Genomic DNA, 8721 nt, shown 5'->3' on the forward strand with positions numbered 1-8721 from the left:
CAGTTTTATTTCAAGGGTTTTCTAACATTATTCAGCAGACTTATTATATAAAGATAATAAAGTTAAATAAATTATTTATTTTCACAGGCCATTAAAAGTATATATTTTTAATATATACTAGTATATTACGGCAGTAATGACGACGTGATTCACGTCGGCAGTAATGACACCCGGTTACGCCAATCGGAGGTCACTAAAATCTATATTGAATCGGTGTGTAACTTTGCCAAAACAATGTCGGACTCTGTAGTTTTCTCTGGTCCCCTCCCCAATCAGACCAGGAGTGACATGTTTAGCCGCATGTTCTCCTTAAATTGCTGGCTGTCTGAGTGGTGTCCCAGAAACGATGTGGGCTTCATAGATAATTGGCAAACCTTCTGGAGGAAACCTGGTCTTGTTAGGAGAGACGGCATCCATCCCACTTTGGATGGAGTAGCTCTCATTTCTAGAAATATGGACAAATTTATTAAACCCCCCAAAATATGACTATCCAGAGTTGCGACCAGGAAGCAAAGTTGCAGTCTTACACGCCTCTCTGCAGCTTCTCTCCTCCTGCTACCCCCCCAAAAACCCATCTCCATTGAGACTGTGCCAGCTCCCAAACAGACAAAAAACAAACTAAAAACCAGCAACAAACAACTTAAACATAAAAAATCACAAAGAAAGAACAATACAGTATCCACATCTGAACCAAAGAGTAAAACAGTGAAATGTGGATTATTAAATATTAGGTCTCTCTCCTCCAAGTCTCTGTTAGTACATGACTTAATAATTGATCAACAAATCAATTTACTCGCCTTAAAGAAACCTGGTTGCAGCAGGATGATTATGTTAGTTTAAATGAATCAACACCCCCGAGTATTCTAACTACCAGAAATCTCGAAGCACAGGCCGAGGGGGCGGTGTGGCAGCAATTTTTCACACCAGCCTATTAATTAACAAAAGACAAAGACAGACTTTTAATTCATTAATTCATTCGCCTGATGCTTAGCCTTGTCCACCCCAGCTTTAAAACTCAGAAACCAGTCTTATTTGTTCACATCTATCATCCACCTGGGCCTTACACAGAGTTTCTGTCTGATTTCTCAGACTTTTTATCTGATTTAGTGCTCAGCTCAGATAAAATAATTATTGTGGGTGATTTTAACGTCCATGTAGATGCTAAAATTGACAGTTATGGCTTTTAATCTGTTATTAGACTCAATTGGTTTCTGTCAAACTGTAAAAGAACCCACCCACCACTTTAATCACACTCTAGATCTTGTTTTAACATATGGCATAGAAACTGAACATTTAACAGTGTTTCCTGAAAACCCTCTCCTGTCTGATCATTTCCTGATAACATTTACATTTACAATAAATGATTACACAGCAGTGGAGAGTAGACTTTATCATAGTATATGTCTTTCTGAAAGTGCTGTAACTAAGTTTAAGAATATAATCCACCCACTGTTATCATCTTCAATGCCCTGTACCAATGTAGAGCAGAGCAGCTATCTGAACGCTACTCCAACAGAGGTCGATTATCTTGTTAATAATTTCACCTCCTCACTACGTGCGACTCTGGATTCTGTAGCTCCTGTGAAAACTAAGGTCTCTAATCAGAAGTACCTTTTCTCTGTATCTATGAAGCACCTTGAGGCGAATTTTGTTTTGCTATATAAATAAAATTGAATTGAATTAAATTGAATTTCACAGTAAAACCCTGGGCCAATGACCTGGTGCTGTTACTCAGGACACTGAATTATTATTAACATTAATTATTAACATCTACACCATCACAACCTCTGCTTTCTGCAGCAGGAGGCGCTTCTTAAGAGCACATGGCAATCCTCAGTTCTGAGAACGGTCAGATGAAGCTACCACATGCTTTAAAGGCTTATAGACACACAAAGTCACTCACGGGTACACTTAAACATGAAGACACAAATACACACCAAAATACAATATTGTGAGTTGCCTTTTTACCTTATTTTAATGTTAGAAAGTATTTTAGGTTATAGACTTTAAGTTATAGACTGGTTATAAAAAGTCTTATTGAGGGACAGACTTTCGTGGAGGTAAAGGTGAACAAAGGTTCCTTAATCTGCCAAAAAGGAAAAAAATTGCTCTGCAAAATTGTGGAAGAAATTTCTGAGCTATGTTTCTCCATGTAATACTGTGAAAACTTGGGAGATCTCATCATCAACAATACATAATATCATCAAAGGTTTCCAGGAATCTGGAGAAATCTCTGTGCATAAGGCTGATAATCATTACTGGATACTCGTGACCTTCGGGCCCTAAGACAGCACTGCATTAAAAAACAGCCATGATTCTGTCACAGAAATCCCTGCATGGGCTCAGAAACACTTCCTGAAATCATGGTCTGTGAACACAGTTTGGCCTCTCATTCACAAATGCAGTTTAAAGTTATATTAATGCTAAAAAGGAACCATGTGTGAACGCGATCCAGAAATGCTGTAGTCTTCTGTGGCCCAAAGCTCACTTACAATGACTGATGCAAAGTGAAAAAATTTTCTGTGTGTGGAATATGAAGCAGAATCCAGGTGCTGAACTAAGAGCTCTCTCTGAGCCTTAAGATACCTCCACACACATACCTTTGCAGACATCCAACAGTGGCCTGGTACAAGGTACACTAATCTTAGCCCAACTCCATCATTCTTCACATCACATCACCCTTATCCTGCCTCATGTCCTCCTCTGCCTCTTCATTAACTCAAATGACTAATAAAGTTCTATTTACAGTTACAGTAAAAGTTCAACGAAGGCCTGTTTTGAGAGATCTATCTATCTCTATCTATCTCTATCTATCTCTATCTATCTCTATCTATCTCTATCTATCTCTCTAGAGATATCTATCTATCTCTCTAGAGATATCTATCTATCTCTCTAGAGATATCCCAAGTTTTCACAGTATTACATGGAGGAACATAGCTCAGAAATTTCTTCCACAATTTTGCAGATCAATTTTTTTCCATTTTGGCAGATTAAGGAACCTTTGTTCACCTTTACCTCCACGAAAGTCTGTCCCTCAATAAGACTTTTTATAACCAGTCTTACTGACCTTTTCCCAACAAACCTAATTATTTGCAAAATACTCCACCACACATTTCTTTTGAGTACCACTTACTTTTCCATTCTTTTGTTGCCCCGCCCCCAGAAGCATTTTGTGTTCCGAACATGTTACATTTTCTTAATTTTTTTTTTTCTGCTGTAAATACGGATTTAATAGCTCTGCAAGTCATTGATGTCTGTTATTTTAGACAGCCTCCAAACTTTGAAATTAGGATTATGATTGAAATTTAAATTCAGTCAATTAAATAAAGTTTCATTTTTTAAACTTAATAGTTATGGATATGATGGGTTGGTTTTAAGAGGTTTACCAGTGGTATTTTAGTTTTAATTACATGAGCCTCTCTGCAGCTGTTTGCAGTTAAGTATATCAAAAAAAGTGGTCTGTTTCATAGAGATGTAGTCAGTTGGTTAAGTTAACACCAATCAGCTATGCTTTCCTCACCTCCTCAACTTGCCCTGAAGCCTGCTCTCTCCTCTCCTCTCCCTCCTCTCACCATCTTAACACAGTAAGGCGACCCATTCATCAATAATTGATAATTGGCTGGGACAGGTGAGATGGAGAGGCAATTTGTAGAGTATGGTGTGGGTGCACTGCCAGGAGATTGGCTCCGAGGAGGAGGACTGAGGTTGGGGAGTTGAATTGCTTCTCAAGGACTCACAGCCAGGGGCCAGCTGGAAGGACCAGCCCTGCTGATGGACCACTACATAATCCTGCTAGAGTGTGTGTGTGTGTGTATGAAGTAATAGATATGGGGATGCAGAAGCAGAGTAACACACATCCAAACACTCTCACCCACATATTGAGACTTAGCTTTGAAGTCAAGCAAATACTATTTATATTGTAAAATCAAGGTCTTTGCAATCTGGATAACATGAAGGTCACCATCAGTAAATTCACCAGTAATCTATTACAGGGAACAATTTCACAAAACACAAACAGGGAGGTAGGCATTAAATGCAGGCAGGCTTTGTGAGTCCACTTTTATCTTAAATTGGCAGGAATGCTCGAAGCGGTTCAAGAGTGCAAAAGGAGTCGACCTCAAAGGGGACAATAGTCAAATTTAATTTATTTAGGCTATGTTTTTTTGTTTTGTTTTTTTTAAATTGAAGAACCACAAAACATTTTGATTTCACCTCTTATACAAAGGCATACAAAGTTTCAGGTTTTTAGTCTCCAACAGAACTCCTGGTCTTTGACAAGGCTTCACATTTTTTCCCTACCAACTCAAACCTCAAATCTAATCTCTTTTCCTGCATCCTTATTCCTTTCCTTCTAATAAGGCCTATTTTGGCATTAGAATAACACCCCACAACTCCAGATATTCTTTAGTGTAAGAAATCCTCTTATATACTTCACATGTATGTTTTTTTTAGGTCAACTGGGACTAATTGTGGCTATATTTGTTTATATAATGTGATATTATTGAGAGACGGATAAAATGAGCAGTAATATATCCTGGAGGATCAGGGGTTAATTAAGGTACCCTGGCTTTGGATCTTACTGTATATAATTCCTCTTTTTCCTCACTTTGCTTTCTTTCTTTCTTCATCCATTCTAGTAACAGTACTTTATTGCTATATTCAATCAGAGGTAACACTGTTGAGTCTAATTACTAGTTTAAATGTATTTAATGTCCAAAAAAAATACCCAAAACATTGATTTACTGGTAAATATTTTCTATGCATACTTTTGCATCACAGTAAAGCCAGTTTCACTGATATTCAACACAACGTTATTTGCACAATATAAGTTTGATTGATTGATTGATTTTTTAAATGCCAGAGCAATGTCTTGTGAAGGAAAACCGACGTGTACTGATCATGGTAACTGCTGGGAACATCAGTACAGTATCTTTATAGAAATGAGATTCACAAAACATCTCTCAGGTTAATCTCTGGTACTTTTCCTGTTTGGATCTTGGTCCATATTTTTCTGCCTTCACATGGAAGAAGATGGTGAAGCCCACGCTGTGTGTGAGTGTGTGTGCGTGCCTCTGCGTTGCTCTGCCTGGGCATTGATAGTGTGTCTGCTGGGTGCTGAGTGCTGGGCAGAGTGAGGGAGAGATGGAGTACTTATTGATTTTGGCCACACATCTCTTCTCCTGAAAATCCCTTGATTGCTTTTGTTCTGCTCCCTGTCTCCCTCTTTCTGTCTCGCTTCCTCTAATGAAACTCCAAATGAATTGGAGCACGTACTGACTGCTCTCCCGCTCTTCGTTTCACTTCTGCTCTCTCATCGGCCTCCTTCCTCACTCTCTCACTCCGGCTCTCCCTGCTGATTTCTCTATTGCTCCCCTTCTACCTCTCTCTTGTTTCCTCGATGTGTTTATGTTGCTCAGCCTTCATCTTAAGCTCCCATTCTCTTTATCACTTTTGTCACATTTTTCTCCTGTGCTCTTCTCGACTGTTTTCTGTCTCTTTGTTTATTTTACCATCCATCTCGTCTCCTTTTCCCTCTGCGTTTCCCTCATCCATCCACATCCATGGGAATAGGAATTAATATCGGAAATGTACTAACCTACTAGCCATGGCTCAATCTTTTACTAAAGGATGACTCAGATACATGGCTCACTTAAACAGGCAGACATCTCTTCAGCAATCTCTCTGTCCAGTCATTCTTGGCCCCTTTACTAGAACTGTTCTTTTCTCTCTTTTTTCCTTCCCCTTCATCTCACCTGGTGCCCTTTGATTTTTGCTTTTTCTACATGCAAACATGAGAGAGAGAGAGAGAGAGAGAGGGAGAGAGAGAGAGGGGGAGAGAGAGAACAACTAATAGAAGACAAATCTTTGAGCTCAGCTTCTGACTCAAGAGAAATTAGCTCAATCAGCAGCACGCAACTAAAGGGAAACTCCTGAGTTTTACACCTAAAGTTCAGCTTATTAGTCAGTCAATATACTATCCAATTTGTGAGAACAGTTAAATAAATGTCTTCTGTGATTAAAAAAAGGGCTTTTTATCAAGTCTTAAAAATAACGGTAACAAGGTGAGAGAGACTAACAGAAAGATTTTATTGGTTGTGTTCTGGGAAATATACGACCCAGCCGTTCTTTTATCCAGTCAGCCATCCATTCAGTCAGTTTCTTAACCTATTATCTAATTCAGGGTCATGGGAGAGGCTGGAGCATGTCCTATTTGACATTTGGTTAGAGACAAGGTTTACCCTGGGGAGGATGGCAGGCTAACACAGAGAGACAGACAATCATTTATGATCATGCTCACACTAGGGCTGGGCGATATGGGCTAAAATCCATATTGCGGTATAATTTGAAGCACGTGCGGTAACGATATATATTGCGATATATTCTTTTCTTCTGTATAACGTATTTTCCACACTATAAGGCACACTTAAAATCCTTGAATTTTCTCAAAAATCGAGAGTGTGCCTTATGTATGAATTCTGGTTGTGCTTACTGACCTCGAACTGATTTTGGCGTGCAGAAATCTGTTAAAAAAATGTTTTAGTACAACTTTGGTAAGCCGCACTGCTTGATGGATTGTCAGAGCATTACGGCTGCCGTAGTGAGGAGCTTCGCTGAGTAATCTGGGTCCAAATCTCCATCCCTTCAGGTCCCAAAGTCAAACGAACACTGAGAGTTCAAAACGGTCTAAATTCTTTAATCTTTAATAAAATCATCAGCGTTGCCGCTTTACCAGGTGTAACAGTTAAGTTTAACATCCAGGCATCCATGAAAGCAGAAGTTATTAAATTTAACGGAGGTAGAAGTTAGCAGGAAGTTAGCTCGCTAGTTTCCACCTAAACATGACATACCATGTTCTGACTGAGAGATTTTTGAAACTAATTAAAACGTACAGCTCTGCTACCACTTCCAAAATAATGAAGACAGAAAACTAAACAGCAGTGGCATTTGCAGGGTTACTGAAGTTGGACTACCTGATATATAATGTTGTGCTACGTGATCGCTAGCGACACAGCTATGTTAGCATAACATTAGCACAGTGAAGCTGGAGGATGAACGCCAACTTTTTTTCCCACTTGATAAAAGTTAACGTGAGGGATTCTGGTGGTTAGGGACAAATGCAATCGCATAGCAGGATGCTATACAAACTTCAGTCCGGAGAACAACTGAGATCATTCATCCACAATACGAGGTTAGTTATTAATATACTGCAACAACATGGGAATAGAGCAGCTGCGAGAGAATTCAACATTAATGAATCAATGTTACGGAAGTGGAGGAAGCAGTTTTTGGCTTTCCCCATATTTCAAAAGTGCTTCATCTCTTTGCTATGACTGTCGCCCGGCATAATTTGCAGATGATAATGGTTGTAGCCACTGCGATGCTTTCAACCAAAACAAGCGCAGTTTGATGACATCATCAACATGCGCTATCGCAATAGAGCGGTATAGTCAAAATCTCTATCGTTGGCCAAATTTATATCGTTTCTATTGTATATCGTTTATATCGCCCACCCCTAGCTCACACCTATGGCCAATTTAGAATCCCAAACAGGCAGACATATACAGGGGCACCATATACATGTATATATGTGTGTATGTATATATATATATATATATATATATATATATATATATATATATATATATATATATATATATATATATATATATATACACACACATATATATATATATATATATATATATATATATATATATATATATATACACACATATATATATATATATATATATATATATATACACACATATATATATATATATATATATATATATATATATACACACATATATATATATATATACACACATATATATATATATATACACACATATATATATATATATACACACATATATATATATATATATATATATATATATATATATATATATATATATATATATATATTAGGGGTGCAACGATACTCGTATCGATATCGAACGGTACGCATATGTATCGAACAATACAACATTTTTAATTTATTTTATCAACTTTCCTTCTGACGATGCTGTCTGTGTTGAGCGCTCAGTGGATCTGCGCTCGACAGTGCAGCCTAGGCGTAGTCGAACACAGATTCACTGAGCCAGGGCAAGCTAGCTAGACAGAAGTTAAGCTTGCTGCAACATGGCAAATTGAACCTCCCCCACCCTCATTCAGATCTGGCGTTTGGAACTATTTTGGTTTTCATGTGACGTATGACCCTAAAGGTAAGCGTGTCATGGACAAAAGTAAAACAGTATGTTGGATGTGCCAGCAATGCTCAATTGGTGGGAACTAGTGTGTTAGCGCAGTTAGCTCGTTAATGTGTTGACGTCTTCCAGCCCCACTCATGAGGCGATCCGCGGTAGCTCGTTAACGGAGATTTGCCGTGTTATGACCTTAACGTCATTTCAGATTAACGCTGACAGCACTAGTGGGAACACAACCAATATGACTGCACATTTATGTCTACATCATCCTAGTGCAAAGACAAGTGGAAGCAGACAAAAACAAGCACGCATGCTACAAACTTTACCCGAGTCATTTAGACAGCCGTTAGCACATTATTCTCCTTATGGGGACCTGATATGTTTAATATGCTGCTGAGAATATAGCCCAGAAGAAGCGTATAGTATAGCTTTTATTTTGGAAAGAGACATTTCTCCATAATAAACTCTCTTTTCCAAAGATGAGTGATTCCTCAATCAGATACAGGGC

The 8721-nt window shown here is 38.4% G+C and overlaps 1 protein-coding gene across 2 annotated transcripts in view; it reads left to right on the top strand.

Annotated features, from left to right (window-relative positions):
* mta1 (metastasis associated 1) overlaps window positions 1–8721 on the top strand; it is a 51128-nt gene that overhangs the window by 20393 nt on the left and 22014 nt on the right. The gene's annotated exons all lie outside the window — the stretch shown is intronic.

The sequence above is a fragment of the Neolamprologus brichardi genome, chromosome 19 (assembly GCF_056152115.1).
Source record: "Neolamprologus brichardi isolate AB-2024 chromosome 19, ASM5615211v1, whole genome shotgun sequence".
Classification (NCBI taxonomy): domain Eukaryota; kingdom Metazoa; phylum Chordata; class Actinopteri; order Cichliformes; family Cichlidae; genus Neolamprologus; species Neolamprologus brichardi.